General features: G+C 41.3%; 1 protein-coding gene across 2 annotated transcripts in view; it reads left to right on the top strand.

Moving 5' to 3' along the window:
* SSE1 (shrunken seed protein (SSE1)) overlaps positions 1 to 24,589 on the top strand; it is a 122,856-nt gene that overhangs the window by 1,165 nt on the left and 97,102 nt on the right. The gene's annotated exons all lie outside the window — the stretch shown is intronic.

Here is a 24,589-nt window from a genome sequence, read left to right on the forward strand (position 1 = left end):
AACTCAAGTTTGGAGCCAGTTTAGTCTGTGCAGGGGAAAGCAGACCAGCACTGCATGCAGCAAAAACACAGATCTGGGAGGTGCTTTGGAGCACAGAGACACAAGCAATGGCCGTGCCATGCTCAGAAAGGAGTCATCATAAGAGTATGCAGGCCAGCAGGACCATAAGTGTATTCCATGCATCAGCTCGATGGGAAACCAGCAGTAGTAGCAGGGGTTTTCAGTAGCATAGGAGAACCAGCAGTTGTCATCGGTGTTGTGAGACTTCATGCAATTAGCCAGGATTCCTCCACCATCTTATCTGGATTCAGTGTCAGTTGGAGGAAGTTATTTAGTGTTAAGGCCAAGAGGTGCCAGTCCTAGCAAACATCACCAGAGTTTGTGCGTGGCAGCTGCTGTCATTGGTATCTGCATCTATGACAGACATCTAACAGCATATGGAACTGTTGCTGTGTTAGAACACCGATAACAAGTTTAGGAGTGAGTAATGGCATGTGCAGAGAAAGTAACTCTTACCTCTTTGAAGTTTAGGGCCTTGCAAAGGATGAAGAATACATGTAGAAGCTTCTAAATATTGAACAAATTTGGAAAACCACATGGGCTGAACCCAAGAAGTTAATATCCAAAACGTTCTACTTGGTAAAATTGGAATTGTGTAGAAACACTTGATTCAACTTGATGGGATAGCTAACCCTTGTGCATTAGTGGTCAAAGACTCATCGAGGCTTACTCGACTAAGGTGACTCAGGCATTGCAATTATAACTATAAATTATTTAATGTGTATTTTACTAGCAAGCACCCAGCTAACAAGGTCCACCCTTAGGTTTGAAAACTTGAGTAGAGTTGTGGGCAATCAGGCTAGAATTTTGATGCACTTGGAGGCTAAAGAAGGTAGTCATTAGTTGCAAAGTGGAGAGGAGAAATAGGCAAAGAAGGTGATTCTGTATATAGCTACAATTATTTAATGTGTACCTTAGATCTTCTTAGGAAGTGTCCATCTAACAAGATCCACCCTTAGGTTTGAAAACTTGGGTAGAGTCGTGGGTGATTACGGTAGAACTTGGATGCACTTGGAGGCTAACGAATTGGTAGTCATTAGTTGCAAAGTGGAGAGGAGAAATAGGTGAAGAAGGTATTTGTGTACACAATAGTAGTGGATGAGTTGTAATCAAAATAAGGGGCAGATTGAGGGTGGGAGAAGCAAACACACAAGAGAGAAATGGTAATAGCTATTGAAATAAGTATGTGTTTCAAAGTATGTGTGTGTTGATATGCATCTAGAAAAAACAGTACGATGGAGAGAGATGAGAAACATATGCATGTACAAACATGTGAGAGTAATGGGCACAAAAGGACTTGAGTCTTGCTTGATTTGTTTAAGGATAAAAGAAATGTTACTTGGATTGTGATGCTTGGCAACACATAGCGCACAATATGCAATAGAGGAACATTGTAAAAATATGAGTCACTTGTCAAGTGCTACAAGGATATCTTAGTCCCCATTGACCTTAGGGTTTAAGGCTACATTGCCAAGTAATAGAAGGACATGCTAGTTCATGAGAGTTTGGTAAGCCTAAGGCCATTGAGTATGTTGCTTCAATACATAGAATTCTTAGTAGGAGCTAGGATCATTAATGTTTCCATCACTTTTGGCTTCTAGGTCTAGCTAGCTGGAGTTTGTTTGGACATTCATTAAATGAGTCTATTTTCTCAACTTAGGTTCTATAGGTTAGTTTCTTTGAGATCCTTTATGGTTGTCTTGTTTGTGTTTTACAGATCTAGCATTCATAGTGGATTGCCCTCTTGTGCAAAGTTCCATTTTCTATGTGCATGGAAAAATAGGTTATCCTCCATCATTTTGTATTCTTGGAGGACTTCAACTAGTGTCCTTGTTTTATATGGCTTGTAGGTTTTTCGAAGAGTGAAAGCTAGAGTTGTTTCATTTAGTCACCTAGCATGGTATATGATTTTGTGCTTTTTAGCAAGAAAGAAAATCTATTGATTTTCCTTAGCTCTCCATTTGTAGTCTTCTATCTACTTTAGGAGGGATGCTATAGACTTAGTTTTGTATCACAAATAATTTGTACTGATCTCTAGTCACCCTTGCTTCTTCACTTTGGTGCATCTTATCGCTTTCCAAATACTTGTTTTATCTTTTTGGCTCATTTACACTTGGAGGGCGGCAATGCAAGGGCAAAAAATTTAGCCATCAAGTCGCAATCTCAGAATTTTTTCATGAGCAACAATCTGTGAAGATGCTAGGCTGTTTGCACATGTTTTTAAGTTGGGCCATCAACATTGCTTTTGTAGGATCATGTCACAGGGAGGTATACTTTTAAGGCTTTCCTTAGCACTTACCTCAGACTTTAGTAATCAGATGTGCACATGCTAGATGCATATGTTTTGAGAGTGCATAGCGGAAAGGAAAGGGAAAGCAAACACGGAGAGGAGACTAAATGAATGTAGGAGAGAAGGAACAAATTGATTGCAATGGCTGAAAGAAACAAGGCTGCAATGGTCAGCCCCAACATATAGCATTGAGTGTCAATGCGGGCGCTAGTTCATAGATGGTAGCAGGGGGATGAAAGAGAATAGGTTGGTCACAATGATGCATTAATGAATGAGAGTGTAGGCCACCTATAAATAGGCAAATTGCGGTCACAATTGGTAATTAAGTGGCTAGGATAGCCTAGAGTGTACAAAAGGAAAAACACTAATGTACCCTTCATCTAAAGTGCCTAAAGCACATAAAATGACAAATAAAGACAATGCTAGAGCTCCTAATGTCCTCGTCTAACTTAGATTGAGGCTTACACATAGGAGATGATGGTAGAAGACACACATGCATGCTAACACATGTGATGTGCAAGTCATTAAGTCACAATGATAGGCCAAGAACTCCCAATTTGTAGTGGATGTCAAAGGCAAAATTTGTAATAAGTTATATTGGTCAGGTGCTAGTGGGTGCTTGGTGTTAGTTTTGGCCTAGGACATTTAATTGTGTTAGAATTTGCCGATTCTATGGGCAGTGCCCAATGTAATTTGTGTGGTGTCGACACTTATTAAAGTGTCAATGTAAGTACTAAGGTGTGCACACCTAGTGTCTTAGAAACTTAAAGTAGGTAAATTGTCAATGTAAGTACTAGGCTCTAGAGTAAAATAAACCTAACTCTAGTTAGTTGGTGGAAGATTGGTTAGGTCAACCCTTGACCTAAACATAAGTTGTACTTTCACTCTATCTTTCATTCTGGCAAGTACTCTCCTCTTTTTGCTTCAGCTCACTCTCTTGTTGTCATTGTCTCTCCTCTTTCTCTCCATAGCTGGCTGCCATTTTTCAACATTTGGTATCAGAGCAACTCGTACGCGCAGATTCCGTTCGGCCACCATTAGCGAGTGCCATCCTGCCCAAGGTCCTATTGCTGCCAGCTTGGTTCTCAGCTCGAGGAAGAGTTTTCAGCGTTTGTGAGGTGTTGCTGAAGTGGAGGAGGAGTTGTAGCTGAGCCGTCTCTTGTTTACTCTAGATCTGTCCATTTGCTCTAGATTTGTCCAGTTAAGCCATCAGCTCCAAATGTGTCCATTTGCTCCAGATTTGTCTAGCTTAGTCACATAGCAGCCAGAAACATCAGAAACGTTTAGAAACGAAACGTCAGAAACGTGTTTCGTAAGTTTCTTTTAGGAGGGGGTAAAATAAGAAACGTGGGTTTTTTTATATAGGGATTTACAATAGTTTTGACTAGGGAAAGAGGTTCTAAACCTCTATGGAACTCTCTCTCAAACAAAGAATGGCCAATTGAGCTTGAGTAATAATAGAGTCAATGGAGAATAATACATTACATATCCATGATCCATTATTAACTTGTCACTTCTATCAACGTTAGTCTTTGGACAAGCTATACTATGGTTTAGAACCCCACATTATGATTTATACATATCATACAAAGAAAATTGAAATTAACATGTAAATAGCCTATCTAATCAGTCTCTTGTTCAAAATCTTGAGCCCTAACGAGTCATTACACATCATCATCATCATTTTTAACATTGCCCAATAGTTTATGTCAAAAAAACCATGTTTTGGGTTTCAACTTAAAAAAAAAAAAACCCACATTTTTTATTCTCAGAAATGTTTCGTACTTTAAGAAATGTTTCATAAGTTTCAAATTCAAAGAAACGCATTTCTTAGTTGCTATGCTTAGTCATCTGCTCCAGATTTGATGTTTTCAGTCTGCACGTAGTCCAACGTACAGTCCCACACGCAGCCTTGCATGCAGCTCAAGGAGCTCTTGTTTTGGAAGAGCTACTGCTGCTTTCAGCTCTGCTCGCCATTTTCTCAGCTCTACGCGCCATTTTCTCAGCTCTACCCGCCATTTTCTCAGTCTTGCCCGTCAATTTCTGAAAACCCTAAAAAGTGCAAAAACCCTATTTTTCAAATTTGGGGTTTTCTCAAAATTTTTGGAATTTTCAATCTATTTCAGCCATCTCTTCTCGAATCTCAGCTCGTGCTGCCCAACAATTTGGGGCTCTTGCTAATTTTTGCTCCCGGAGTTCGAATTGACAACCGATTCGAAGAAATTTCTCAATTTCTTGGACATTTCCACAAAAAAATTGGGGCTTTTGCTTGATTGAAGGTCCTTTGCACAAATTGTTACCAAACTCATAGACATTGCATAATTTCTTCCACATTGGCTCAAGAAAATTTGGTGTTTTTCAGTTTTTTGGATCCAACACACATCAGGGGTAGATTTCAGTTGCTATTCACTGTTGACATGCATCCCGAGGCGACATCTCTGTGGAAGTTCCAGTTGTAAGGTACAAATTTCTTCAATTTGTTTGAAATTTTAGAAAGAAATTTGGGGCTTATGCCCGACACGCACTCCAAGGCAAGCAACAAGCAGTACAACAACATTTAATTGTTGTTACAGTCAGATTGGGCAGAGAATTTTGGAAAAATTCAGTAAATTTTGGTAAGAATTAGCATTAAGTTGCTGTATTTTGTACTTTTGTGGGCACACATTTCGAGGTGGATATGGTATAGTAGTATAGTGCTGTAATTTACTGGTTGAGTGCTGATTTGGGTGGCATTGTGCACACTTTGGCATTTGTGTGACAGTTTGGTATTTTTTTCTTAATCCTGCAGGGGATTTTGGTACTCTGAGGGGTATACTCTATACTTTAGCGCTGAAGTATTTTGATGTAGATTTTTTTCTATCATTGACAGCGTGGCACATTAGGAGAATAATGATGAGAGCAACATCCTTGGTGTCCTCACTTAAGAGGACAAACTTGACGGCTCAAACTACCCATTGTGGAGTTTTATGGTTTGTAACCTTCTTGTGGCGAAGGACTTGTGGGACTATGTTATAGGTGATTTGCAGTGACCAGGAGGTCTTCACCTCAGACACCTCAGCATAACGCTCGAGGACAGGTTGCTGGTGGTGGTGGTGGTGGTATTGGTGTTGCTACTGTTGCTGCCCCTCCTCTCCCTCCTACCAAGGATCAGAGGAAATGGGACTTAAAAGATACATATGCATTTTCTTTGAGTGCCTTGTTAGTGAAAAGGGCAATTATTCCGCACATTCGGTCTTGTAAGACTGCAAAATCAGCATGGGATGTACTTGAGCGTTGCTTGCAACACGCAATGAGGCCAGGATATCCTATCTCTGTAGAGAGTTAGCCAATGTGACCATGGATGAAGGTGATAGCATGATAGAGCATCTTACTTACATATAGGATTTGCATGAGCAGCTACTCAATGTTGATGAGGTCATTTAGGATGTTGAATTGGTAAACATCACATTGAACTCTCTTCGAGAGTCATATCTCGGTTTCCATACCTCTTTGATGTTGTCTTTCAGGGGGGGGGCAACAGCCCCTTACATTGGTGGAGTTGGAAGGTCTCTTGCTGCAAGAGAAACATACTCCGGAGAATGTGGCATTGCGTTTAGGTGATGTGGCTATGCTTTCCAAGTTTTAAGACAAAGGAAAAGTCGAGCAAAGTGTAAAAAATCAGTAAAAGGGTGATGTTGGACAGTCATCAAATAAGGTTGTCCAAGACATAGAAAAGACTAAAAAGAAGTCGAAATGCCATTATTGAAAGAAGCCCAGTCACTATATTGATGAATGTAGATAGAGATTGGCCAAAGAGAAGAAAAAGAATTCCGGTTTGGCTGTCCAAGAAACATCAGCCAACAAATCTACTAATGATGATACTTAAGCTAACTTTGTAGAGGAGGACTATGCATTTCTCACATGGAGTTATGATTCTTCAATGGTTGATTCAGCATTTAATGCTATTGAAATGCAGCAAACATGGTATTTTGACAGTGGGGCGTCAAAGCACATCACTTCCAGGAAGTGTTTGTTTACCTCTTTGCATTCAGTCCCTGCTGGGAAGTGTGTTATATGTGCGAACAACAGCAGTTATGATGTATGTGGCATTGGGACAGTCACTATTACTACTGCAGATGGTTGTGATTTCATGCTTGTAGATGTCTTGTTTGTACGTGGCATTACAAAGAACTTGTTATCTATCTTCGCTTTTAGCAAGCATGGTTTTCAGGTCATCTTTGAAGATGACTAATGCATTGTTAGAGATAGAGAGATGGATTATGCACTTAAGCTGTCCGGCACCTTGCATAAGGGTCTATTTTTGTTGGATACATATGATAGACAGTCTCATGATGCTTTAGCAGTCACTACTCTTTCGCCCGCTATGCAAAATGCGGAGCTATGACATGCCTGCTATGGACACATGAGCTTTGGGAGTTTGATGATCCTTAAGAGGTGTCATATGGTAGATGCATTGCCTCTAGTGGAGACTTCACCTCCTCATGCATGTGAGGGATGTATTTTGGGCAAGATGCATATGTTTGCCTTCAAAAAGAATGGTGCAATGCGTGCTGTTTGAAAAATGCAGCTTATTCACTCTGATGTTTGTGGTCCCATGAGGATAGGTGCACTTGGAGGTCATCAGTACTTTGTTACATTTATTGGTGACTACTCTTGGTATACATGGGTGTATGGGCTGAAGGCAAAATTCGATGTATTCATGCATTCAAACATCTTGTTGCAAAGCTTGAAGCTGAAACTGACTTAAAAGTGCAAACACTTCGCATAGATAGAGGGGGGCAGTACATGTCTCGTGCTTTTGAGACATATTTGCTTGATCATGGCATTACGCATCAAGCCACTGTTAGAATGACTCCTCAGTAAAATGGTGTTGCTGAAAGGAAGAATCGGACTCTTATGGAGATGACTCGTTGTATGCTAAAAAGCAAGGGGTTACCTCATCAATTTTGGCTAGAAGGCCTTCAGTGTGCAAATCATGTGTTGAATCGTGCACCCACTAAGGCATTGAAGACAATCACATTGTTTGCAGCTTGGCATGGCAAGAAACCGAAAGTAGACTACTTTCGGGTGTTTGGTTGCATAGCCTATGCACATGTTCTGAAAGAGCTTCGTGGGAAGCTTGATGACAAGGTTGTAAGATGCATATATATTGGCTAGAGTTCGGAGAGCAAGGGCTATCGCTTGTATGACCCACGCACGAAGAAAGTCTTTGTCAGTAGGGATGTCCTATTTGCTGAAAATGCTGCATTTTCACATGATCAGTTTCAAATGCCAGCCACCCATGACATTGGTGATGTCTTTGAGAGTCCTTTGCCACTTACTTTGAAGTCTATGCCTGTTGTAAATGGCAGGACAGACTTAATATAGCAAGCTGTTGCTGCACCATATGCTCCCGAATAGCAGGGTATCGATGATGGTTTCCCACATGCAGTGGAAGAAGCAGTACAGCGTAAAAGGGCTGCTGTAAATGCAGCCAAAACAGTCCCAATATGGCTGTTACAGAATCTGGGAGAGTAAAGTGGATGCTCCTATACCTCAAACTAGAAGGGCTGCTAGAAATGTAGCAAATGATGCAGGGGGCACATTTGATTGATTTTATGAAAGTAGATGATTGTGATGAACATGTGTTTATGAGCTCACTATTGGACGATGATGAGCCTACTTCCTTGGACGAAGCTCAACAAGATGTACATTGGATGTAGGCCATGCAAGATGAGTTAGACTCTATTGCCACTAACTCTACATGGGATCTTGTGGATTTACCACCTGGCAAGAAGGCCATTGGCACAAAATGGATTTTTAAACTCAAACACAAGGCTGATGGTACAACTGACAGCTACAAAGCACGGTTGGTAGCAAAAGGCTATGCACAGAAAAAGGGCATAGATTATGAAGAAACTTTTGCTCCTATATCCCGTATGAGTACGGTGAGATGTGTGATTGCTATGGTTGCAAATTATGGCTATAAAGTATATCAGTTGGACATTAAGACAACATTCTTGAATGGTGATTTGCATGAGGATGTTTGTGTGTCACAACCTCTATGGCTTGTGGTTAAAGGGAAAGAGCACATGGTATGCAAGTTGCATAAAGCTCTTTATGGTCTCAAACAGGTTCCTTGTGCGTGGTACTCCTAAATTGATGCTTATTTGGCTAGCAAAGGGTTCAAAAACAATCCAACTGCTCCCACTCTAGACATTAAGAATGGGGGGGGGGGAACTTGCTGATAATCATTCTTTATGTAGATGACATGTTGCTCACTGGACCTACAGAAGAAAAAATTGTAGATTTTAAGGCTGAATTAAAACATGCATTTGCTATATTAGATATGGGCTGCCTATACTATTATTTGGGGATTCAATTCACTCAAAATCAGCATGGTATCATCATGTCACAGTCACAATATGTGGATAAGCTGTTACATAGGTTTAGTATGCAAGATTGCAAACCTATGTGTACTCCTATGGAGCGAGGCTCAAAGCTGTATATGCATAATGGTGAAGAGATGTTTGATGTTGCAATTTACGGCCAAGCTGTTGGCTATCTTATTTATCTTTGCAACACATGCCCTGACATTCAGTATGCAGTATCTCAGGTGAACAGGTATATGCAAAGCCCACAGACCATACATTGGCAAGCTATTAAACGGATCTTCAGATATTTGCAAGGTACTCAATCACATGCATTGTTATTTCCTAGGGGGGGAGACTTGCATTTATAGGCTTACAGTGATTTAGATTAGGCTAGTGATGTAGACACTAGGCAGTCTACTAGTGGACACTGTTTCTTTCAAGGCCGTTCATGCATTTCACGGCTAAGCAAGAAATAACCTACAGTGGCTACCTCGTCTTCTGAGGCTACGCAGCCTTCACGGCAAGAGTGGAATGTGTATGGTTGCGCAGATTGTTGGCTGATCTACATTTACCATTGGAGGGTTCTACACCCATTCTTTCTGATAGTCAGAGTGCTATTCCAGCAGTACGGAATCCTGTGTTTCATGCTCGCACGAAACACATAGAGGTGCATTACCATTATGTTAGAGAGAGATGCTATGCAGGAGAGATCAGCTTGATGTATGTACCCATGTAGAAAAATGTTGCAGACATTTTCACCAAGGCACCACCATGTGAGAAGTTTGAGGCTTTTTGAAAGTCCTTAAACTTGTTACCCTTTGGTGATTGATCATCCTTGTACTTCATCAAATTGGCAATGTAGGGGGGTGTTAGAACTTGCCGATTCTATGGGTAGTGCCCAATGTAATTTGTGTGGTGTGGACACTTATTAAAGTGTCAATGTAAGGTATGTACACCTAGTGTCTTAGAAACTTAAAGTAGTGACACTAGGCTCTAGAGTAAAATAAACCTAACTCTAGTTAGTTGGTAGAAGGTTGGTTAGGTCAACCCTTGACCTAAACATAAGTTGTACTTTTACTCTATCTTTCATTCTAGCAAGTATACTCTTCTCTTTTTGCTTCAGCTCACTCTCTTGTTATCATTGTCTCTCCTCTCTCTCCATAGTTGGCTGCCATTTTCCAACAAATTGGTCAATAAATTTCAATGGTAACATTAGGAACTAGGCATTAATTAATTAGTGCTAGTTCAAGGACCAATAAATGCATAGGACTACTTGGAAGTCAAAATGGCCCAGGCAATTTAATTGTTGATGGACACTTCTAATTTCTTGGATAGAGACAAAGGATTAAATTAATTTTTAGAATGATTAATTTGAAAAACTAATATAAATGACTGAAAAATCCTCGGGGAAGGCTGCCAAGTGGCACAACTTTCTCGTGCAATTGGGGGCAAGGATGTTGGGCATGAAGATATGCTAGGATTTGCATCGTGAGAAAACACAAAATGTACGAACAAGACTAAAACACAATAACTTAGACAATAATGCAAAAACACAAAACACAAAACGCAAAACACAAAAGCACAAACACAAATAGAGAAGAAAGAGAACTTTGTGAATGAATCAATGCTCTAAGTGATGGAAAGAATGTACAAGGTGCTCAAAGGTAGAGCAACTGGAGTATTCGAGAGTGATGTCCATTGAAGATGGATCTTAGAGTGCTGTAACCACCGCTAGTCGGTGCTGAATTTGGAAGGGCAGCAGGCTGGCAACCAAAATATAGGTGTCTGGAGATCGAGTTTGGCTAACACAACAATGTATTACTTGTCGGATGTTGGAAAACTAATCAAGGGTGTAAACAACACAGTGATAGTTGGAAAAGGTGAGTTGGATGCTATATAGGCCTCCACTGACAAAAACACTAGCAAAGAATAGAGGAGCAGGGCAGCTAGTTGGAGTTGAAAGTGTAGCTGGTTGGGGTTGTAGGAGTAGTTGTTAGTAGCAAGGACAATTGCCAAGCAACAATGGACAGGCACCGAGTATGGCCTTCAGTCATTCAATGGTGGTTGGACAGCAGATGATGTGGGTTGTAGGCTGAAAATAGGGTGCCAAGAGCAGTCGAGAGTGTGTGGACAAATGTGACGTGCAAAACAAGGGATAGGTTGAATGGTGGGTAGCTTGTCTATTTATAGATGACTGGATACTTCCAAATTAGGGTATGGCTTATGGGACATATAAACTCTCTAGGAAGGTGTTTTTTTAAAATGAAAGTTTTAGTAATTACATGTTTTGGGATTGCTTAAAAGAGCTAATCGGTTTTTAATGCATTTTGAGCTCAACACCTCCTCTTAGGCCTAAAGTCAAAACCAGAAAGGGATTGTAAGAAAAACTCTAGCCCATTTTTACTTGAAGGCACACCGCGCCAAAGTAGCCAGGGCATCAGACAAAGGGTGCTACCCATTGGCCTACCAAGACTACGGAGGGGATGGTTATCTTACCAAGGGATCCTAAGTGATTACCCCAAAGAGGCCAAGGCATTGGACAAAGGGCGCTTGATGGTTGCCCAACGGTCTACTAGGACTTGCAAAAGTGGATGGAATCACATTGAAATATATATATTTTTTGGGAAATGGTTTTGAGTAAAGTTTTCATCCTATTAAATAATTGTGACTTGGGGGAGAATCAAAGGGATGGTTAGATCCACCACATCACAAAACAAACAAGCTATTTAGACCACTTGTGCATGCCAGTGATGAAATACAAGGGATGAAGAGGTAAAAGGGTGAAGAAGTGAGGTGTGATGGTAAAAGAACCACCGGTGGAGATAGCTTAGGATCTACTCAAGGATGCTTTGCACAATGAGATGCAAAGAGTACCATTATATGACGAGAAAGTGCATGTAAGAAGGTGCCACTTGAATGGTGTCTCTCGTGGGGAGTGCCATTTTACAAAGATCATCATCATCATGCAGTGCAAAGGGTAGGTACAATAGGGAAGGTTGCTTGAAGGAAGTCTGATGTGGAAGACAAATGCCGAAATATGTAGAATACCAAGAAAGGGTAGGAATACTCTCTCAAGTATGGATGTGGATACTGAAGGAGGAAGAGGAATTTGGCACCAATCTTTATGTGGTGCCAAGAACCATGAGGAAGGATGTGGATGAAGCACCCCAAAAGTTGGAGAAGCTAGGGAGAAGCTACTATTGTGATTGTTAGCAGTCATGTTTGTCATGCACTGTCATCCCCTACTTGTGAGCCTTAGTTTGATTGAGACAAGGACATTAGGAGCTGTGACATTCAACTTGTTATGTGTTTTGACGGAGAAGGTAGCTCTATTTGGACCACATTTCTTTTTCAGTAGGGGTTTAGAAGTGTTCAAATTGGCTGTTTAGTTTCCAGCCTTTGCATTTCTTTTTGTGTGTTTTTTGACTTCATTGACACCACACAAGATTGAGGCAACCAAGATTATGATGGTAGCGTTTTCATTATTTTATTTGCTAGATGCAAGTCGGCCAAAATCTTTGCCCCCTATTTGACCAGGTTGTCTAGTTTGGGCAGATTTGGCTATTTATAGTCCTTTCCTTTCCAGCACACTATGATATCCGGGCCATTCTTTTGTCTTTTGGTGCTGCCATCCATCATCAGCTTGATATAGTCCCCTCACAACGACTCCATGATCTTAATAGAACAGCCCCAATATCTCTTTCATTGGTATTCACATATATAGTGAAGTTTTTGCGATGGAGTACAATTGAGATTTATTGTTCTCCTCCGCTAATCCAAGTGCTATTTGCTAGTAGTCTAGTCAGCTCATGTGAGTCTGGGATGTCTCAATATTGACATTGGCACCGACTCCCTATCTCCTCCGCTAATCCAAGTGCTATTTGCTAGTAGTCTAGTTAGCTCCTCCTACTTTCTAGTGAAGGTGATGCGGTTATCCCTCACGACTCTCTGGTGTCAGAGAGGGAGTGTGAGAGGGTGGTGCGGTGGGGCAGGTTAGCCTCATCTATACTGGCATATAGGTACATAGATTCCAAAGAGGGACTTCCTTGACGCATTGATTGGAAGTTTGGCAGGTTTTGAAATCTTGGATTTGGGATTGACTTTTAGGTTCATGATGGGCATTCTCTCGGCAGAGAGTGGGATTGGCTCCTAGTTTGAGCTCACATGAGGGGACATTTGTTAGAGATTGGCATTCCTTGGACAGGTAGTTCTGAACAGTTTTTTGTAGTCGCAGCAGGTAGGTCATGTGGCAGTTAGTCCGTACAGGTGATGCCAGCAAGGTAGTAGTCAGTGCAGGTGCCACATGGCATAACATGTACCATCGGTCAGCTGTTGTGTAGTTGGACAATTGCATGGCAGCTGACCTGCATTATTTATGGTATTTCTTATTGGCTATTTATTTGGCCCAGCCTCCACACACTTATTCAGTTCAGATCTCAAGTTTCCTGGCTATTGATCGTGGAAGCTGCCCTTGGGGTTCACAGAGTATGAGATCTTTGAGGTGGAGACATATGCAAACATACACTTTGCACCCATATATATATCTGCATCCTTATATAACATTCTTCATTGCAGACTTTTTGTGTTTTACTCTTTTTCTCTCTCTCTTCTCTCTCTATTCACTCTTTGTCTTGGTTATATGCTTCCGCATTGCTTCACTCTGACATTGTATCAAAGCATTGAAGGATTGACCAAGCGTTTTACTCTCTTTCTCTCTCTCTTCTGTCTCTATTCACTCTTTGTCTTGGTTATATGCTTCCACACTGCTTCACTCTGACATGGTATCAGAGCATTGAAGGATTGACCAAGGGTGGACCTGCTTGAAGAGGTGATTTCAGCGTGACACAAGGCTGTGTTTTCAGCGTTCAAGGTCGAGTAGGAGGGTTGCGTATCAGAACAGGGCTGAGGCAAGCATAGGTGTGTGAGAAAGGAGCAGATTTGTTGAAGTTATTGATTTTTGCTGTTTGAGAAGGAAGGAGGTTGCGTTTTGGGCCTTTAAGTGCAGATTTTACATTTTCATCGCCTCCGGCGAGTGAAGGAGTGGGATGAGCAGGGAAGAGCCCTAGCAGTCTGCATTCACATAGTCAGAGGGGGCTGCTTTTTGTGTTTTGAGCATGCATTTTAGGTGAAGATGTCTTTTGAGGCCGAGACAGAGTTTTAGGCGATTATGGACTGAAAGGTGCCTGTGTTATCGGCTCTTCCATCAAATCAAAAGCTCGATGGCAAGAACTACATCATCTTGCGGGTTATAATGCTTGCCATTTTGAAGTCCCATGGTTTGGCGGATCCATCGTCCTTTGCGAGACGAGTCCAAACTCTCTTCAAGTGATAAGTTGGAGTTGGCAAAGGCTCAGGCACATTGGGATAAACTAAATGTTTGCATTTGCTCATTTTTATTTCTCTCATGCACTACAACTATGATCTCTCATATTTAGCATTTGATGATGGCTCGGGAGATATGGCTAGAGCTTGTTCAGATGTATAATTGTATGACCGTCATGAAACGAGTTTCTTTGGAAGTGTAGATGAGGACCATGAGTGCCAACAACCCATCTCCTATGTGGGAGCATATTAACAAGCTGAGGCAGCTTCAGATGTAGGTGCAAAACGCAAGGAAGGTGGTTACTTTTGAAGACAGGTCGATAACTCTCCTTTCACAGTTACCGCCTCGTTTCAGTGGTTTTTATTCCGCCTTGATTGCCTCAGGGCAGTTTAAGACTCTTCAATGGAAGGAGTTGGTTTCTATGGTCTTGGACCAAAAGGAGCAGTTAAAGGGGACCAATGCTTCAAAATCGGAGGCATTGGTAGGTCAGTTCTCTGAGAAGAAGGGGAAGGACCAAAAGAAGAAGAATGAGAACAAATCAAAGAAGGACAAGGAAAAGGAGTCCACTTGTCACATCTGTGGCAAGAAAGGTCACTGGAAGAAGGATTGCTCTGACAAGGAGAAGAAGGAAAAGGAGAAGAATGAGAAATCTTCAAAGGATTCCGAAGTGGTGGTTGCTCCCTCATCAGCTACTTCCTCCACTCGGAGGTGGTTGAGGCATTGACCTTGAAGGCCTTTGATTCTGCATTGATGGCCCCATACACTCGGGAGTGGATTGTTGACAGTGGTGCCTCATGGCACATTACTCCTTCTTTAGTAGGTGTTGCTCATTTGCGGCCTTCACATGGCCAAATCCTCATTGGTGATAATTCTTCTATTCCTGTTCAGGGACGGGGTGACATGCATCTTATTCCAAATGGGCGAGGTGGTGCCTTTATGTCTGAGGTACTTTATGTGCCGGCCTTGGGCTACCATCTACTTTTGGTGCACAAGATTTGTGCCCTTGGCCTCTTGGTCGAGTTTGATGTGGATTCTTTTTGGATTCTTGATTGTGGATCGAGACAAGTCCTTGCTTTAGGTTATAAGGAGAATGAAGTATATAAGTTGTAGTCTTCTTTTGCCTTGACTTCTCTTCTTCTTACCTTTCAAACTTAGTCTGAGCTTTGGTACCGAGCTTTGGTATGCTTGGTTTGGCCACCTCAATTACCTACAGAAGGCGTCTAAGGGACAACTTGTTCGAGGTTTGCCGGATATTGTGGTGAGCCAGCAGCCTTGAGTATCTTGCATCTGTGGGAAGCAAACTTGTGATACTATTCCCAACAAGGCTTTGAGGCGGTCTTTAGCACCCTTGGAGCTTGTTTCTACTGATCTTTGTGGACTGATGAGAACAGGGTTCCTTGGAGGGAGCTTGTATTTCATGCTAATTGTGGATACTTATAACAAGATGATATGGGCTTCTTTCTTAAAGTTGAAGTCGGAGACTTTCTCCAACTTTACTGATTGGTTGCTCTTTGAAGAGAATTGATTGGGTTGGAGACTGAAGACCTTATGATTGGATAAGGGTGGTGAATTTGTTTCTCATAAGCTTTCTTGGTTTGTACAGATTGTGGTATCTACTAGGAGTTTGCCAACACAAACACCCCTCAGGAGAATGGCATATTGGAGAAGAAGAAATCGTAGTGTGATCGAGATAGCCCATACCATGATGGAGATCGATAGATACCTCAGTGTCTATGGGTTGAGGCTATGGCTATTGCAGTTCACATTCTTAATTGATCTTCTACTTTCGTTGCCGTTGGTATGACCCCTTATGAGGCGTATTTTTGGATCTAAGCTAAATATTTCTTATTTTAGGGTTTTTGGGTGTGATGCCTATGTTCACATCCTGAAAACACAATGTGACAAATTTAAAGCAGCTTCCAAAAGATAGGTGCTTGTGGGCTATAGTTCGTAGTCTCAAGGTTACCGATTATATGATCCCGTGAAGTGGAATGTCTCCACAAGCTGTGATGTTCAGTTTGTGGAAGTACTAGCCTGAGAGAGGGGCGAGAAATACCTCGTTCTTGGAGATCCTGGTGATAGCTGGGTGCCAATGCCTATTCCTCTGGAGCCTGTGCCTCTTGAGGACTCTTCTTCGGATAAGGAGCTTAGTTCTCAGACACCAGACTCATTGATTGAGCCCTAGCCATCGGTGGACCTTCTAGAGACTTTAGCAAAAGGAGAGCGATGAGGCGAGATTTGGCCTCCTCGTCGTTGGGCTTGTGACACTCTTCATGATGTAGGGTTTCAGGGGGTCCCTGAGGAGTCGCAGCCGCAGCATGGCCCTCGGTGTTCTTGGAAGAGCCAGACAGATCACATTGAGCTTGTGTATACTAATTATTGTTTGATGACTCGTGCCATGCAAGATCGGAGCCCACCTTTGTGAAGGAGGCTTTATAGCATGATCATTGGTGGCGAGTGATGGAGCTGGAGCTAGAGTCGATTGAGAGGAATGACACTTGGTACCTTGTGCCGAAGCCTTCTCATAAGAAGGTCATTGGAGTCAAATGGGTCTTCAAGACCAAGTATGGCAGTGATGGCATGTTGGACAAGAATAAGGTCCACCTTGTTGCTAAAGATTTTGCACAGTGCCTAGGCATTGATTCCCATGCCCCTACAGCTTAGATGGCTACTATTTGTGTAGATCTTGTCTTAGCCATAGGAGATGGTCGGTCTATTAGTAGGATGTGAAGTTTGCCTCCTTAAATGGGGAGTTGAAGGAGGAGATCTATGTTGAGTAGCCTCTAGGCTTTGTTTCTTCTGATGGTAAGGTGTATAGATTGAGGAAGGCTCTCTATGGCCTTAAGCAGACTTCCCATGCTTCGAATGAGAAGCTTGACTCGTTCCTCTGGGAGAAATTGGGGTATCGACATTCCATAGCTGACCCCCAGCTTTATGTTCACACCTTAGGTGGAGGTCATGTGTTGTTTGTCCTTTATGTGGACGACTTGATTGTGATAGGTGACCATGCCAAGATGGTCAAGTAGACAAAGGCAACACTTCATGAGAAGTTTGCGATGACGGATATGGGACTTCTTCATTTCTTTCTAGGTCATGATATCTATCAGACTCCGAGGAGGATCTTTATTTCCCAATAGTGGTATGTGCAGGAGCTCTTGACTATGTGTGAGATGGAGGGATGCAAGTCTCTTACAACTCCTATGGACCCAAATTATGTGGGTTAAAGCTCATTCCAATTCTCCTTTTACGGATGCCACCCATTATAGGCAGTTGGTTGGCTCCTTGATCTGGCTTCTCAATACTCGTGTTGACTGATGTTATGCTGTAGATGTGTTGGCCGGGTTACTCATGAGTGAACCCAAGATGGTGCATTCTTAGGTTTCTTAGAGGATTTTGAGGTTCCTACGGGGGATTCTTGATCTTGGGATCTATTATCCAGTAGGTACAGGTGATGCAGACTTGGTACTTAGAGGATGGAGTTATCCATATTGAAACCAGCCGTCGGTAAATCCCTGATTACAACTCAATTACAGCAGCAAACAATAAATGCAAATCTGAAAATACAAATTTACCTACGGATCTTGGACAATGCACATTCGATTGGCCCTAAAATTTGTGCCCCTTTCGTTATTTCTTTAGCTTTATTATTGAAGAAGTTGATTTACAATGGGATTCTTCCGATCCCCTTCGCAATCCAAACTCCTCTTGCTGTCCAAAGTGACCAGCAAGTCTTCAATTTGATTTTCCCCTTAATTCGGGTACTTAATTGGCCTTCATCCACTTCATAGACGATGGAAATGCCCCAAATTCAATGGTTGGCTAGTCCTCCACCCAAATTTAGCTGAAATTCACCTTCAGCCTTGAAAAATCCAAGTCTTGGAGCTTCCAAATTTTTGCACACTTTCCAAGGCTGTTGTTAAACCCTAATTTTTGCTGTAAATTAGGGTTTACAACAGAGAAATTTGCAATTTCTTAGTCTCCAAGGGTCCAAATTGTTGAGATATTTGAAGCAAGGTTGTGAAATGGCTAGGAGATGAGAGAGAATGCTAAGGAGAGAGAAAATTCAAACTTTCTTCGTAAAAAACTAAAGAAAATCAGTCATTTGCTATTGATGCCCTATCTCAACAGCGTGTAGATGCTGTCTCTTGGTGTTGATTGGTCTTCTCCTACCCTTGCCTGCCTCAGAAGGTCCTCCAATGATTGCAAATCAGACCAGCAGTATCTCCTCACTCTCTCTTGTAGGTTGAATACACTAAAAATGCTTCTCTCTAGCCTCTAAAGACGTTTTTCAGTCTCGCATGGCATTTTTGACAAGTGGTAGCCTTCTCAAATGGTTTTTTCAGCATTATCCATAATTAAATATTAATTTTCAGTCTTTAAATACAAAAAATTAATCTAATAATTAGTTTGGTGCTCTAAAAAATAATCTAATTGGACAATAATTAAATTGGCTAGGCGACTTCCATTCCTGAGTGTCTCGGCACCATCTTTGACCATTAGATTGGTGTTAGGTACCATTAAACACCACTTCTCTAGTGCCACCAACTGACACTTTTGGCCAAATGAATGACCTAGGCCAACAACTGGCACCAGATATCACCAAGTACCTATGCGGCATAACTTATAGCAACTTTTACCTTTGAAATCCCATGATTTACTTGGGTCCTGGGCTCGTAAATTTACTCTAATCGCAGTTGCATCTCACGTGTGCAACATTTAGTTAATCATGTGATTAAAAATTAATCCACATGCTAAGTGAGGTTTCAAAAAAACATGTCCTCATGACAGTCCTCTTCCTTAAATTCCTTGCAATTGTCCTCGATTGCACTACCAAATCCATCAAAGGCAAAGTACTGCACTGGAATTTCCATAGGGCATCATAGTCAACGCAACATTGCGCAGTGTTGTTCAACCATTCCATATGCCCAACATATGCTGAAAATTGCCAGCCAACATAACATAACATAAGATTTACAAAGAATCTCAAAAACATTGCCAAATTATAATGTGACATGTCCATTTCGCATGAGCTCAACTCATCTGGCAAGACCAAACCATAGTATAGCGAAAACTAAGCATAAACCATGGCTGAAACATCAATGGCATCATAAGACATGTTGCTGTCCACAAAACCAGCTGAATACTAGTGAATATTAATGATCATATGCTGAAAACCAACCTTCGATAATCAGCCCAAGCATAACCAATTACACACCGAGCATAATAGATGCAAATGTACAGTTTCAGAGCTGTAGTGAAAACCATACCGATTTGCATACCAAACCTAGTGACTAGTACACTGAATACCGATCTCCTAGCAAAGATACTGTCCAGCTGTAGTATCCTGAATGTATGCTGAATAGATTCAAGATCCACTACTTCTAGAGTTGTTCATTACTGAGGAGCAAAGGTGCTAGCTTCCTCACAAGCATCAGGTAATACTCTGGACCTCTGCTCTGCTGAATCTGATTGAGCTCGAACTAAAGTTGGCTCTAATAGGAAAGCATCAGGATAAAGTTGCAACAACTGAGGATGGTCTACCAAGTCATCTTCCTCCATCCATTTGGTATCCATTGGTGAATAATTCTGAAACTTCACCAAATACCTTCTGAAACCTTTACCTATAACCAACCTTCCTCCTCGGATAGGGTGGTAAATAACTTGATTAAGTACTATTTACAGCAATTAACAAATTCAAAAAACTGAAAAGTACACTTTACCTTATAATCTTGCACATTAGACACCCTTATGGCCCTAAAACTGGCGTCCATTTCGGTATTTATTTATCTTAATTGAAGAAGAAGTTGATGTACAATGGGATTCTCCCAATCCCTTTTGGTATTCCAGCTCCCCTTGATATTCAAAATGACCAGCAAGTCTTTAATCTGATTTGCCCCTTGATTCAGGCAATCAATTGGCCTTACCCGCTTTGATGGAGATGGAAAATGCCCCAAATTCAATTATTTGCTGGTCCCTCCACTTGAATAGGCTAAAAATAGCTTCAGCCCTATTGAATCCAAGTCTTGAAGCTTTCAATTTTTTGAACGCTTCCCGAGGCTGTTGTTAAATCCTAATTTTTACTTGTTGCAGATTAGGGTTTACAACAAAGAAATCTGAAATTTCTCAGCCTCTGGTGATCTCAATGCTGCAATCTTTGGAGCAAGGCTGTAGAAAGGTAGGGAGATCAGAGAGAATGTTGAGGAGAGAAAATTCAGACTTTTCTTTGCGAAGAACTGAAGAAAATTTGTCATTTATTGCTGTTGCCTTGTCTCAACAGCTTGTAGATGCAAAGATCTGAAGAAAATCAGTCATTTACTGCTGCTGCCCTGTCTCAATAGCCTGTAGATGCCGTCACCTGTTGTTGATTGGTCTTCTCCTGCCCCTGGTTGCCTTAGAAGGTCCTCCAATGGCTGCAAATCAGAGCAACAACATTTTCTCCTTCTCTCTTGTAGGCTGAATACACTAAAAATGTTTCTCTTTAGCCTCTAAAGACGTTTTTTAGTCTTGCACGGGCATTTTTGACAAGTAGCAGCCTTTCCAAATGGTTTTTCTAGCATTATCCATAATTAAATATTAAATTTCAGTCTTTAAATACTGAAAATTAATATAATATTTATTTCAATGTAAGGAAAAATAATTTGGCTGGCAAATAATTAAATTGGCTAGGCAACTTCCATTCTCAATTGTCTCTGCGCCATCTTTGACCATCAGACTGGTGCTAGGTACCATTAAATGTTACTTCTTTAGTGTCACCAATTGACACTAATGGCCAAATGAATGACCTAGACCAACAACTAGTGTCAAATACTGCCAAGTACTTGTGCGGCATAACTTATAGCAACTTTTGCCTTTGACATCCCGTGATTTCCTCTGGTCCCAGGCTTGTAAATTTACTCTAACCCTAGTTACACCTCACATGTGGAACATTTACTTAACCATGTGATTAAAAATTAATCCACATGTTAAGTGAGGTTTCGAAAATACATGTCCTCATGATAGCCCTTTCCCTTAAAATCCTTGCAATCGTCCACGATTGCATTGTCAAATGCATTGAAAGCAAAATAGTGGATTGGAATTTCCACAAGGTATTATAGTTAACACAACATTGTGCACTGTTGCTCAACCATTCCACATGCCCTACACATGCTGAAAATTACCAGCCAAGCATAACATACCATAAGACTCACAAAGAATGTCAAAAACATTGCTAGATTATCATGTGACATGTCTATTTCTCATGAGCTTAACTTATCTGGCATAACAAAACCATAGCATAGCATAACCAAGCATAAACCATGGCTAAAACATCAATGGCATCATAACATATATTGTTGTCAATGGAACCAGATGTAAACCATTGAAAACTGAGCATAATTTGATTATAAACTGATCACTTGCTGATTTGAGAACTAATCACAAACTGTTGTAAATGTGACTCCAAATTGATCACAAACTCATTTCAAAAACTGACCAGCAACCAATGCAAAAACTGATGCAAAATTGAGCCAAAAAGTGACCATAAACGACTCTCAAGCTGATAAAAAACTGAGCTGAAACTGATCACAAATTTTGGCTCAAAATTGAGGCAAAATTCATGCCAAATTGGTCATAAGCTGATGCAAAAGTAGAGTTTCAATGCTTGGGTAAAACTCATACTCATCTGCATACATCTCACAGTGACTAGTACACTAAGTAGTGACCTCATGGCAAACATACTGTTAGCGCAATATCTTGGATGCATGCTGAATACATTCGAGATCCACTACATACGAGAGCTGTCCATAATTGGAGGAGTGGAAGTGCTACCTCCCCCTTGAGCATCAGGCAATACTCCGGACCCTTGCTCTGCTGAACCTGATGCAGCCCCAAACTAAAGTCGGGCTCTAACTGAAAGGCATCTAGGTAAAGCTACAACAACTGAGGATGGTTTGCCAAGTTATCCTCTTCCATCCATTGGTGAAAAATTCTGAAATTTCACCAAGTATCTCTTGGAAACTTTACCTTTGACCTTTCTTTCCTTATGTGCCAAAATCTCATTCAACTCCTCAACCTTAGTTGAATTTCAGCAGACATATCCTTTGGCACATCACCATGAAAAGGCCTCAACAAATTGACATGAAAGGCATCGTGTATTTGCCAATGTGGAGATAATTTCAGCGGATATGCTACATCGTTGATCTTCTCCAACACCTGGAAGGGCCCATAGTATCTCATACTCAACTTCGGATACAATCTTTCTCTTCCTTTCACCTTTTTCAGCCCTGCCTTTCCAAAATGCAGCAATACATAATCACCCTCTAGAAACTGCAAAGCACGTTTGTGGCGATTAGTTGCCCTCTTTTGCTTTTGTCGTGATCTTTGAAGTGCATATTTTATCTTTGTATAGGCTACATCCAAGTTTTCCACGTAACGATCAGCCTCAAAGATCTTATCCTTAGTTTGCAAAATAGGTGGTATCTTCTTGCCACCCTCAACCACGTCAAATGGAGCTTTGCTCGTAGAACTATGCATTGTGTTGTTTTAAGCAAACTCAACCAAGGGCAAATATTGCTCCCACTGTGTCTTGTGGTCTGAAACATAGCACCTCAAAAGATTTAACATTGTGGAATTTACTTCCTCAGATTGACCATTTGTCTACGGATGGAAGGAGGATGAGAATTTCAGCGTGGTACCCATATTCTCAAACAAGCCTTTCCAAAATAAACAGGTCATCGTGGGGTCTTGATCACTAATGATTGACTCCGGCATACCAAGATACTTGAAGATGTGCTGCAAAAACAATCGTGCCGTATGATCAGCCTTTATTTTCTTTCTCACCGGAATGAAATGCGCTTGTTTGCTAAACTTGCAAATGATAGTCCATATCCCATCATTTCGATATGGCCCAGAACTAGGGGCGAGGCTTGAATTGAGCAAGCTGGCAAAGCTTGTGTTGAGCTGGCAGAGGACTAAGATGGCGGCAGATTGCAGGGTGGTGGCTGGTTGCAGAGTGGTCGAGGTTGCTTTGATATCACTTGGTGGTGAAGATGAACAAGTGCGGTCACAACTCGACACAAGATTGATTGAAAAAGTGAGGTACCAAAGTATAAAGTACAATCCTTAGACTTTAGGGTTGTGTAAGTGACTTAAAGTGCATTCACACATAAATGTGTGTAATGTGCAGTAAGTGACCAAACTGTGTAACATAAATACATAGATGAAGAATATTGTGATTGGGGGAAAAAACCTCTCTTAGGGAGAGTAAAAAGTATCCTAGTGTTCTACGTGCGGATCGCTGACACTCCTGTGTGAGCATGCCAGTCAGAATCAGTGTACCCTTGTAAACATAAACCATGACTATAAGTTCATAATTATAGGTACACCTTAAATATCTTAATACACGAAGACAAGCAATCCAATGAGACATTCTAGGTACATTAAAATAGTGACTAAGCAAACTAAGTGTGCAAGATTTGGCTTAGTATGAATCAACTAGAGTAATTTTCCTACAATAGAACGATAGGTATGAGCATCAAAAGGCTGACCCGAGGTATCCTTGTGCAGATGGATTGTGGGATTGAGAGGTGTGGCCATGGGCCGTGTTTGATCAGTGCAATATTGTTCCACGAGCTGTAGGGCGTACTTTTGCTGTGACAGAAAGATACTTTCCTTGGATTTAACAATCTGCATCTCCAAGAAATAAGACAATAATCTGAAGTCTGTCATCTCAAATGTAGAGCAAAGTTATGGCTTAATTTTTGTGATAGTTGTAGAATCTGAGCTAATAAGTAATATATCATCAACGTACAGTAGGATATAGTTGACCCCCACGCTAGTGGTGCATACATATAGATTTGGATCATAGGGCGTAGAATGGTATCCATGAGTCCATAAGAACTCATCCATCATGTGGTACTAAGACCTCGGTGCTTGCTTTAGCCCATAAAGAGCTTTTTATAAGCAAAATATCTTATTAGTCTGATGAACAAAAGAAGAGCCGAGAGGCTGCTCTACATAGACTTCCTCATTCGGATAACCGTCTAGAAATGTACTTTTAATGTCCATTTGATAGATCGGCTAACCGTGGTGAGCGGCGAGCACAACCAACATGTGAAATGATGTTAAGTGAGTAGAAGATGTGAAGGTTTCTTCATAGTCAATGTCGTGCTTTGCCTTAAACCTTGCACTACAAGGTGAGCCTTGTATTTGTCTAAAGTACTATCAGCCTTTAGCTTGGTCCTAAAAATCCACTTTGTTTCGATGACCGGCTTATAATGAGGATGATGCATCAATGTCCAAGTTCCATTTCGATCAATAGTAACCAATTTCTTCTTCACAGCCTCACGCCACAAAGGGCGGTGGAGAGGCTCCCGCCAACTGTTCGGCTTAGAATGTGCAATGTAATCAACCGTAAAAAACGAGGCATATGAAGCTTGAGGGGCAAGCCAAGCAGACTTGCTAAGGCCCTTGGGAGTGTAATTTGGTGGAAGGATCTCCGAATCTCACATGGTCTACTCGTACTAGCGAGGTAATGTGTCTCGTGGAGGAGGCTTGGAAGCTGAAGTGTTTGTAGGAAGGTTAGGA

This window comes from Lygodium microphyllum, chromosome 5 (genome assembly GCF_053477565.2).
Source record: "Lygodium microphyllum isolate KBCC chromosome 5, Lygodium_microphyllum_v1.1.10, whole genome shotgun sequence".
In the NCBI taxonomy this organism is placed as follows: domain Eukaryota; kingdom Viridiplantae; phylum Streptophyta; class Polypodiopsida; order Schizaeales; family Lygodiaceae; genus Lygodium; species Lygodium microphyllum.